At 40.5% G+C, this 12,023-nt stretch overlaps 1 long non-coding RNA gene across 11 annotated transcripts in view; it reads right to left on the minus strand.

The window, feature by feature from the left end:
* The window catches only part of LOC143401108 (uncharacterized), a 187,347-nt gene that overhangs the window by 24,252 nt on the left and 151,072 nt on the right, over positions 1-12,023 (minus strand). For 3 of the 11 annotated variants that reach the window (XR_013155519.1, XR_013155517.1, XR_013091601.1), the window contains one exon: positions 10,357-11,885. The exons of 7 other annotated variants lie outside the window; for them this stretch is intronic. This is a non-coding gene — a long non-coding RNA (uncharacterized LOC143401108). Of the gene's footprint in view, positions 1-10,356; positions 11,886-12,023 lie in introns of those variants that run through there. One more of the 11 variants, XR_013155516.1, reaches the window with a different exon arrangement.

Below are 12,023 nucleotides of genomic sequence, written 5' to 3' on the forward strand. Positions count from 1 at the left end.
GATTCAGGAGTTCTGCGTGGTCTGCACCAGGCCTGGGAAAAGCTGCTCAGGGCTCTAAGAGAGAATGTTCTGGAGTGGCTGGAGTCAGTCCCCACGATGAGAGTCATTTCGATTCAGGCCTGGAAAATGATGTGGAAGAAAGGAATCTCTTGTTCCTGAGTTGGACATGAGACTATAGAACGTGTGGGATGCCTCTGCCATCTCCGATTTTAAAATTAATTGTATATGTTAGCTATGATGCTCACATATTGGCCAAATATTACTCTGGTAATTACTCTGGTGTTTTGGGGTGAGATTTACTTTTGAATCGGGGACTTTTAATTAAATAGATTGCGTTCTGTAATGGAGCGAGACCTCACCTTGTCAACTGAATGCAACTGAAAGCAACAAAAAATCCACCTCTCCCAGACAAGAGGGAACTGTCCAGTGAACTACCTTTGGATTTCAACTACAACATTGATTCTTCGTGGGAGTGCCTTTGGACTCAAACTAGGACACTTTCCTGTATCTCTAGCTCCTCCCAGCCAACCCTGCCCAATCCTGTGAGCCAATAGCTGACAGGCAAGTGCAGGGAAGAAGCAGAGGCCCTGCAGGGGGTGAGTGTGCTACTGGCTGCCAGCCCCCGGTCAAAGCCCAGGACCGGCTTCTGAGTTTAGAGGCAGGGAGGGATGGTTGGTATTGGTGGAGCCCCAGGAACCTCGCGCTGTGAGGAATTCTGAGCGCTTGGGTCATAATTGACCCTAGCAACGCTGGAGGACGTTCGGGGCAGAGAAGTGGACGGTGATGGACGCGGTGTTTGGAGCTGGTCCCATGGATCACTGAAGTGGTGGCGATGTCGTCCTGGTTTGGAGGCCTGGTCTCAGGCTTGGGCCACTTCTTGGGTCAGGTGGGGAGCAGCTTGGCTTCCCTCACTGGCCATATCTCCAGCTTCACCAGGGAAATACTTCTGGATGACTTAGGAGACCCAGAAGCAGCATTACATCATTGCTGGGAAGAGGAAATGGAAACTACTGATTCCACACTAAGATGTGAGAATGAAAGACTGAAAAAGGATTGTACTGATCTGGAAGAAAAGCATGAAGCATCAGAGCTGCAAATAAACCATCAGTCTGTAAGTTACCAATATCAACTGCAACAGAAAGAGGTAGAGATCAGCCGCCATCTTAAAGCAAGACAGATTGTACTGCAAAATCAAGTGTTTCAACTACAGGCAGCTGCTCAATGGGTACCTTCAGGAGCTGGTGGCGTACCAACAACAACTGCTCTGGCTCCATTCGGTTCCGGGATCAGTAGTCATTTTTCCGCCTTCCGTGATGATGACATGGATTTTAGTGACATAATTTTATCACGACAAGAAACAAGCAGATTGTCAATTAAAGTTGCAAGATATGAACCTGAAGTTGGTCACTCGAGGCAGATTGCTGAGGCTCAGGGAAAATATCATTCTGACACAAGTGAAATCTGCAAAGTACAAAATGCTATCAAGACTCTTCAACCAAACCAAAGTCCAGACATAGATGATCATCAGCATGAAATGTCAGTTTTGGAGCAGAGTTCTACTGTGGCAGAAAAGGGAAAAATCCTTCCTCAGAGTTCAGCAGTGGAAGAAGTGTTCAGGCTAAAACAAGCCCTGGCTGATGCTGAGAAGGAAATCATGAGACTAAATGGCTTAAACCAGGATAACCGTCTTGCTGAAGACAATCTGAAACTTAAAATGCATGTTGAAGCTTTAGAAAAAGAAAAGTCATCATTGAGTCAAGAAAAAGAGGAACTTCAGATGTCACTGTCAAAATTGAGCTGTGACCATCAAGTCATGAAAAACAGAGCTTCAACAGACATGAATTTGAATGTACGATTACTAGACTTACAAGTTCACTTGAAGGCAAAGGAGGAAGAACTGAATGAGACTATCAATGAACAGAAAATGCTGATAGCTGAGTTAGAAGAACTGGATCATCCGAATCAGGAAGCTACAAAGCACATGATTTTGATAAAAGATGAGCTATCCAAACAACAAAATGAAGGAGACCTTGTCATCAAGAAGTTGGAACAAGAACTAGATGATGAAAAAAAGAGAGTTCATCAACTTGAGGATGATCAAATGAACATATCCCAAGAGTTGCATGTGCAGAAGGAGAAGTTGACTGGGAATGCACAGAGCCTCAGTGATTTGCATTTAACCAAGCAGAAGCTTGAAGGTAAAGTAGAAGATTTAGTAGATCAGCTAAATCAGTCACAAAAAAATAGTTTAAACATCCAGCAGGAAAACCTTGGGCTTAAGGATCCCATTAGACAAATTGAAGATGAGCTGTCTGGATTTAAGAGTAAGTACCGAAGTTCTCTGAATGAAGACTCTAACAGTCATTGTAAGGATGACATGCTTAAAGAACGGGAAGCAGAAATTGGCAACTTAAGGCAAAATCTTTCTGAAGTAGAACAGCTCAATGAAAATTTAAAGAAAGTTGCTATTGATCTCAAAACAGAAAATGAAATGTTGATTTTAGCACGTGAAGATGTAAGGCGTAAGTTGGAAGAATCTATTGCTGCTAACAATCAAATCTCTCAAGAAAAAGACACTATCATGGAGACTCTAAAAAGAGACAAAGAAGAGATAGAAGCCAAACTTCACCAGGCAGAAAAAAGACTGTTGGAAGAAGCAAATAATCACAGGCAGACTATTCAGGAACTCTCCAATGCACATCATTTGAATACCTCTGCCTTACAGCTGAAACACGAGTGTGTAGTGCAACTCAATCAAGAGAAGGACTTTGAAATAGCAGGACTCAAAAAGAATATTGAGCAAATGACTGCTGATGAAAAAGAAATGGAGGAAATTTTGGCATCTTATATAGAAGACGAGGAGCAATTGAAACAAGTCCTAAATGAGAAAGAAGTTTTTATTGAAAAACTCGAAGAAAAAAATTCAGAACTACAAAAGGATTTAGATAAGTGTTCTCAGGCCTTAAGAGAAAATGAAACTTTAAGGCAAGTCATTGAAAGAAAGGACAGAAATCTTACCTACATGAAAGCAGAAAACAACTATCTGCAATTCGAACTGGAAACACTTAGGGAACAGCAAAATCAAGCTGTACCAGTGGCTGAGCCTAAAGCTCTTGATGCTATCACAGAACTAGAATTGGAGGTATCTCAACTGAATATAGTCAAAAATCATCTGGAAGATGAAATTGAAGACCATCTGAATATAATTGAAAATCAAAACCAGCGTAAAATGCAACTACTTCAGTCTTTACAGGAGCAGAAGGAGGAAATGGATGAATTGAAGTACCAATATGAGCAGATGAATGCTGCGCATAGCCAGTTACTTTTAGACAAAGAGGAGGAGATTAAGAACTTGCAGACAACTATTGAAAAAATAAAAGCCCAGTTGCCTGGAGAAAGAGGAGATGCTCAAACATTGAATTCTGATATTTTTCAAGAGACCAAAGTAAAAATCCTAAGAACAAAAGAGGTTCAACACTTACAGGACCAAGAATTACGCCTAAACCGGGAGCTAGAAAGGCTACGCAGCCAGCTCTTGGAATCAGAAGAGTCTTACGCCCAGGAAATATTGGCTGCGGAAGACAAAGAGATTCAACTGAGACAGAAAGTCACACTCTTGGAGGAGAAGCTAGCTACATCTTCTAAGGCAAGTCATCAAGCCAGTGTGCAGATAGAGTCCCTGCAGGAACAGTTGAGTCTGGTCTCTCAACAGAGGGATGAGAATGCACTGCAGCTTTCGCTCTGCCAGGAACGAGTAAGGCAGTGTGCCCTGTCATCAAGTAACCTAGAGCACTCCCAAGAAGAAGAGAAAGCTATGCATTCTGCTGAACTAGCCAAAGAAAAACAGTTGGTAGCTGAATGGAAGAACAAGGCCGAAAAGCTAGAAGGAGAAGTATCATCATTGCAGGAACGTTTGCATGAAGCAAATGCTATGTTGGATTCTGCTTCCAAACTGAGAGAAGACTTAGATCTCAAGGAAGAAGAGATGGAAGAACTGAAAAAACAAAACGAGCTCCGAAAAGAAATGTTGGACCATGCACAACAGAAATTGTCCACTTTGGTCAACAGCACAGAAGGAAAACTAGACAAGGTCCTCATGAGAAACCTTTTGATCGGTCATTTCAAGGCACCAAAAGGCAAACGTCTTGAAGTATTGCAGTTGATGGGGAGCATTCTGGACATTCCAAAGGACAAAATGGAGCAGTTGTTGCATAAAGATCATGGTGGTGTCAGTAAGAGAAAGCAAAAAAGCGGGTGTATGTAAGTGTATAGGTACTAGGCATTTTATTTTATTTTTTGAGTTCTTGTTGTTGTGATTTTTTGCCATAGTACTTTTTTAAAAATTTGTTTTGTTTTTTGTAGCACTTTTTGTTTATAGAATTTTGTTCCAATGTAGCAGTTAATCATCACCAGTCATCAATTCTGATGTAATTTTGTGAGCAACTGTACAGAGCAGCATTCTTGAACCATTAGTTCCAACCTCTTTTTTTAAAAAAAGAATAATATTTCTTAAATTTAATGGCATTAAGATAAAAATGATACATGTAATTACAGGAAACAAGAACAATCCAACCCATAAGAAGGAGGTCTCAGATTTAGAGTACATGAAAACCAAATATAATGTTGCAAAAAGTTGAGAATATTTATTTTATCCAAGATAACATTGTACAACTACCAAGGGAAAATTCCAACGGGGAGGACCTAAACATGAAGCTTAGTGGATAAATTCTAAGATGCTTTGAATCCCAATTCTATGACCCCTATCCATTTTGCTTATTTCCACTTCTACAGAAAAGTCACTTCACATTAATCCAGTTTTCCAGATGTTAAATATGTCCAGAAGGAAGAGTATTTTTATGAGTCAACCCCAAAGTGGGATCACATGATCCATTGCCAATGCAAAAGTTAATTAGTAAGAATGCATCATTAAATATCTGGACTGTTTATCTACATACTATTGGGGGCTCTACAATAATTCTTATAAACACATTTTATACAACAGTAGATCAAAACAAGTTGGGGAGAGAAATAAGCTAACAACAGTTTTTGAAAGATGAAAAGCTTAAAATAGTAGTAGTTACAAACTTTTGATAAATTAAGGTAAAAGATGAATCAAAAGTTTCTATCTTAAGTAGGTGAAATCAGAGAAGAGAAAAAGCAGATTGCATAGCACATACTTCTCTGACACCTGTCGTCTCTAAAACCACTCAGAACATTTTTAATAAAATTAATTTAAATTAAATTTAATATATTTTTAAATATAAATTATATTATCATTTAATATAAATTAATCGAATTTAAATTTACTTTATTAATTAGTATTGTTTAAATTTCTTTTATTAATACTATTGTTGGATTTACATTTATTTTATTAACTGATATTGGTGATTAACTTGAATTATAGTATGATTTATATTTAAAAATTCATTAAATTTCATTTAAATTAATACAATTTAACAAAGTAAATTTTAATAATATAATATAGATTGAATTATTTAATATTTACTCTATAATTTAATATACATGTCAACAAAGTTAATTTTAATAAAAATGCTCTTAGTTGTTTTAGAAATTACAGGTGGCAGTGAAGTATTAGCTATATTATCTTCTTTTTTCTCCTCTTTGATTTTACCTAACTTAAGATAGAAACTTTGGGTTTATCTTTTGTTTCACTTTACAAAAATAAAAAAAAGGAAGACAAAACACCCAGTAGCTACCCATATCAGCTTTTCCTTTCTTATTTCTAAATTTCACCTTAACATTTACATTATTTTACCAAAATTAAGATGCCATCAGTTGTTAGGCATGAACAAAATCACTGAGACAACAACTGGAAGATGCATCCCAAAGTCAGATTGGCTAAGTATTCAAAACATATAAATATCTGAGAACTGATGACCTCTGAGAGTAAAGTTTCCAACCTATGGAAAGTTTCCAAATGCTATGGAAAATGATGACATTTCTTTTTAAGTTGAGAACCTTCTAAGTACCAAGGTACGTTCTCAGAAATTGTAGGTAACTCAAGTCTTGAAATTTCTTATTTTTCCTGTACTATAGAAAAAGGGACTCACAATTCCTTGAGCTCTGCTAGCATTTTAGTGACAGGAAAAACTTCAATGATGCATAGTTTTTTGTTTGCATTCAATGTCTACCGATCTTACATACTTTGGGAAGGGTCACAAGCCACAGACCTTATGCCTTCTGCTCTATTTCGAAGCTTCCAGCATCAGTTGCAACAATTCTAGGAAACACTGGGAATACTCTATGGTACAAAATGCACAATTAATTTTTTTTGAAACCATCCCTAAGACATGAGTCATTAGGTGACTTTCTTGTTCTAAGTATATTTACTGAATTATTATTAAATGATAACATGTTAAGCCAAAATGAAAAATGAAAGCACATGCTTCACATCAGAGCAAGGAAGAAGGAAGAAGGTCTGATGTGTGGTAAAATGCATGAACATGCAAATATTATCCAGCCTTCTGAAGTCTAATTTTCTCCCTTTATAATTTATTTTTTGGAGGTTACATTCTTGCATGATATGCCTGGAACAACTTTTGGGGGGATACAATCAGAAATTCAGCACTAAAATCTGCCTTCCTGCAACATAACATGGCTAACTCCTGAGAAGAATATCAAAGTATATATTTTGCTTCGACGTGCCAAATTACTTGGAATCTTCTTCCAATAGACTTCACATGGTTGGGAAAAGCAGAGTTCAGATTTGTCAGGAGAGATTTTTATGTATTCTGCTCACTCCATTGTGTCTAGGTGAGCCTTTGGGTTTCAATGCCTGGAAACACACTTCTTATATTTCAGAATTGAAGAGCTCTTGGAAACAGCGACCTCACTGCATGCTTGAGAAAAACATGTTATATAGGTAGCCAGAAAATTACAAAGATTAATATAGATTCAAGATTTTTAAGACAGGGGTTTAATGGAGAAAACAGCAAGAGAGCCTTAGAAATTTCATACTCCCTGCATTCTTAGGAAAAGCTTCTATGTTGTAAAGAAGATAACACCAAACAGAAAAGTTTCTAAGAAAATATTGTGCTTTCAGTTTCCTTGTCTCATAAATTTTATTAAAGTTTCATTAAAGACCCTGAATTTGCTAGCCTTTTTATTAAATACTTATTTGAGATATTCTATTAATGTCTATCCCTGGATTTGATTTGGTCTCACATTAATGTCGCTCCCTGTGACAAAGGGTACACGGGAGGCAGGCAGGATCAGCCTGTCCTCTCCAAGGCACCAGCTGTGGGAACCACCCTCTGACAGAGGTAGTGAAGCACATTAGCTTCTCCTGGGCTGAGCTAGAGGGTAAGTATCTCAACCTGGCCTGCCACCCAACCTGGCCCACAATCACACTGAGTCGGGAGAGGAGACAACCAAGAAGGTGCAACAGTCTCAACTTTATTTTTTCAGGGACAAGTTTATATAGTGATAGAAGGAGGGAGTAGGAAGAGACAGTAGGAAGAACGAAGAAGGGGCAGGTACGTCACTATCACTAAGGGGCCTAGGAAGATTTCAGATTCAACCATTAGGCAGCACGAAGGTCAAAAGCCCATGCAGAGGCTAAAAGCCTGCGAACACCAATCCAGCCAGGTCATGTATACGGAAATGCTCTGGAAGAACCCATGAGGCCACCTCAGCCACCAACCAATAATGGCCTCGGTCCCAAGAGAGGTAAAAGGTTCCAACAATTAAAATGTGTCTACTTTTTATGAGCACAGATGAAATAGTATTTGAGATGATTTATTGCAAACCTTTAGTGCCACAGTCCGGCTGCAGCAAAATAACCGGGGTGTGAGGAGCAACTTGTGTACATTGATACAGCAGGAGTGGGAGCTGTTTATTGTAGGACAGGAGGGGTATATATACATTCCACACAGCTTATCTTAATCAACATAAACTAGATACAGCAGTCAACCAATAAGGAATCTCCACACTTAAAGGCTCCCTGGCGTTCCTTCACAAACCACTCCCTCTGGCAAAATGCCAGGCGCCATCCTGACTTGTTTACAGACCCTAACACTTTAGTAGTTTATGGACATGGAGTGAGTATCAAATGATATAAAAAAATGGAGTTTTCTTTCATGTCTATCATAAGTCTTTGTTTCCTCAGTTGCTAGGGAGGAACATTAGGATGATTTGCTTAGAGTAAGAAAGACTAGACTGGACAGAAGGGACTGGAGCAGCTTTTCTGGTTAGCTTGTCCATTTGAAAAACTTTTATCTGGGACAGGCAAAATATAACAAAGACCAAAATCCATTGAACTGATCAAACCCTGCAACAGTTAACCAGAGTAGCTTCCTCGTCTCTGGCCCCAATTTTGGAGCAATGCACTGTAGGTGATACTTTGAATGATCCTTGGCACTGAAGAACTGTCATCCAGCAATTTATTTCCTTTTTTCATGTCCTTCTCAGGGATGATAATAAGTGATTTCCAGACATGAGGAGAGGGAGGAGTAAGAGAAGGTACTGGGAAATCTAATAACCCAAATTAGGTTATGTGAAGGTACCAATGTGTAATAACAAAGGCCGTTATTTTGAACAATTGTAATGCACCAAACAATGATGTTACTAAAAGAAACAAAAAGAATAATATGATTTCTATAACTTCAAAATAATCTGATCTTTAGGAAAACTATTTTAAAAATAGTTTGTGCCTATCTATCGGACTTTTTACCTGTTTATCAAGGCTTAGTCTTATGAGGACATGGATTAAAAAAAAAAAAATCTTGTAAACTTAGCAGGGTGTGGTGACAGATTCCTTTAATTCCAGGGGTTCCAAGCCAGCCTCAGCAATTTACAGACACTCTGTAACAAAATAAAATAAATACAACTGGGAATGTGGCTCAGTGGTTAAGCATCCCTGGGTTTAATCCCATACCTAAACAAACAAACAAAAATCATATAAACAATCTTTTTTTAAACCTATGCAATTGAGATTGATCACAAAGTCATTCAAATCACCAGTGGCACAAACACATAATGAATTTGAATTTGAGTTTTAGATACCAATGAATCTTATGCAAAATGACTGTCCTGACAAAAAATGTGTGGACTTTCATCTGTGTATGTGCAGAGATTCATGTATCTTCGGGTCTATAAAGAAATTCAGTAACCTCATGAGGCAGTTTTTCAACAATCTAATTTCACAAGTGCTAATCTCTTGCTGTAATATATGGGCTAAAAATAACATTTCTAACTCCATATTCTACCTGTTATGGTTTCCTAGAGATGCTGAGTCTATGTAATCTTATTTAGTCAGCTGAGTAACTACTTTAAAAAACAATGACAACTCTGAAGGTATTTTAATTAGGGAACTGGTTGGAAATAGTGCTGTATCCTTCCTATCCTGGTAGAGCAAGAGAAAGAGGTTCAATTGTTGCTTCTAAAGACCTAAGTTGGATTCAGGCTTAGGCAGCCCTTTGATTTACTTCTCTAGCAGCCACGCTGAGAGTTTCCAAGTCATTTATGTGAAAGTAACAGTACTGAAATTTTGATATAAAGTCATTTTATCCTATGTTGTATGATGAGGAAGTAAGAAAGGAAGGAAAACACAGATGTCTGCTAAACATAAATACACATTTAAATGGGTCGTAACTGCACATGTGCCATTTGTGTTTTGGTTCCCTTGACCTGAAACCTTTCTGCTTGTAGAGATCAAGGAAGGATTTAGTAGGCTTCCGATCTACCTCGTCTCTGGCAGCACCACCACCATCTAGCGAGTGCCACGAGTGTGGGTGCGTCAGACTCTCCAGAGTGCTGTCCATCGAGGTCCACCTCACTGTTGGCTACTGAGTGCTGTCCCTGCCACCCGGATCTACTACTTCCATTACATTTAGAACTGTCAGTTGAGTGGTTGTGGCTACCCCTGGAAGGTCTGGTCTCCAGAAAAGAGTTATTACAGAGCTCTCCCAGCATGCCGGGGCTCCCCTCACAACTCATTTCTCAAAGGTACACCTTCTGGACCCTCCCAGTGTGGGCGAGTAGGTCTCACATGACAAATCCACTCCCATGCCGTGTTTCCTCAGCTCTCCCAGCTCAATCACCACAGGAGACTTCTGTGACCTTGACTGGTGTGGCGCCTTCTCCCACCCGCCAGCCAGCCAGCCGTTCTGCAGCAGTGGACACCCGTTCTGACACCTTCTACCTGGTGATAGAATCAGATCCCACAGGCTGAGGGCTGTGTCCCCCCCACACCCACCCACAATACACACTTCATTTGCTGCTCCCAGGCTCCAGGTTGCTTTTGATGTGTTTCTGACCCACAGCTGCCAATCAAGTTCCCACAACCTCACCTCAATTTCAGTTAATTTGCCCGAATAACTCACAGAACGCAGCAAAGCACGTTTACCAGTTTATTATAAAGGATGTAGATGGAGAGCCGCACAGGGCAAGGTGTGGAGAAGAGGGGCCGAGCTTCCACACCCACTCTGGCTCACCACTCTCCAGGGACTTCAGGTATCCAAAGCTCTCTGCGCGTCTATGGAGAACTCATTTCGTATGCGCGATTGATTGAATCCTTGGCCATTCATGATCCTGAAGTTGCCAAGGGACTTCCCGCCATTCATTGACTCCTTAACTTGGAAAGAGTCTATCACTTTGGAGAGTCTAAGTATGTTCAGAGTTTCAGGCCAGGAAACAAGAGAAAGACTAAATATACATTCCGTGGTATCACACCTTCCCATCTTCCAAAGCATTGAAATCCCTTCATCTACAGGAAACCCAAGGAGATGAGTGTTTTCAGTTCACAGTGGGCCTTTTTGATTCGTGTTCCAGCCAACCAACCAAGCACACTGTCAGCACTCTGCCCACTCTCTAAGCCGTGATGCTAAATCCAGAATCCCTTCTTGGGGGCCCACAGGAGTAAACTTGGCCAATCCAAGTTCACGTTCCTCCCCTAAGTATGCCCATTCCCACATTCATTCCCTGGTTTCCATCTCTGAAAAAAAAGGAAGTCATTCTTTTGCAGAATAGCACACCTCATCATGGATCACGCTTGGTACCTTTCTCTGGGGACTTGAGGAACCAGAACTAGTTACAAGCCTAGAAGCCAAGAGAGATGGCAGTGGTCCTGAGGAGAATCCCTAGGGTCTTACAGGTGGGCACCTGAAGAGGTCATTACCATGCTCTCTCAGAGGAACTGGCAAGGTTGACCCACTTGGGGTGGGAAGGTCCTGTCCCAGGGGTTGGGGAAGCTGCTTCTGCTGGAAGTGGGGCAAATAATTCCACCAGCAAAGACTCATCAGAATTTAGGGGCTTGAGATCCCCAGCGTCATCAGGGTCTTCCCATACATTCCCATCCCAACTGGAAATGTCCTCTTCCTTCTTAATCAAGGCCCTCACTGAAACTGTGGCCCCTTCACCCAGCTGGGAGTTCAACTTGCTTGTAATTCATCCAAACCCCTCCAACGTCAGTCAGTTGGGCCTGCTATTTATTATTGATTTCTTTTCTTTTTTTTTTTTCTGTGCACTGGTTGGACAGGTGGGCTTCATGCTGAAAGCCAAAGGGGCACAGTGTAACCTCTGTCTTTGACTAGTGCCCACATGGCTAGCTCTAGGCCCACAGAGCAGGACTTCTCCCTGCCAGCTCCACATTCTTTCCACTCCTCTGGGCTGGCAGGTTCTCAGAGCACAAGGCCTGGAGGCATGCCAGCTCCTGCCAGACCAGGAAGACACACCCCAAAAGGAAGGACCCAGAAAAGAGTTCAATCAGGGAGGGTGTCATCAAGTCAGGATCTGATTGCCGCAAGATGGTTATTCTTGGTTTCAAAAATCTCAATCCAACAAGTACTTGTTGAGCTCCTTTCAGGGTGAGCACTCTCCTAAGTGCCACCAATCCATTCAGAACACAAGGATGTTCCAGGGGTGTCCTATGTGATGGGGAAGATAGGTGCACAAATAATCACACTTCCAAGTTCACGTTTATTTTCCCTTATTCAAAGCTTTGGTAAATGAGGTTACTTAGAGAGCCTGTACTAAGACCATTTAGGGTCAATTGTCTAACAGGG

This window comes from Callospermophilus lateralis, chromosome 6, assembly GCF_048772815.1.
Source record: "Callospermophilus lateralis isolate mCalLat2 chromosome 6, mCalLat2.hap1, whole genome shotgun sequence".
NCBI lineage: Eukaryota > Metazoa > Chordata > Mammalia > Rodentia > Sciuridae > Callospermophilus > Callospermophilus lateralis.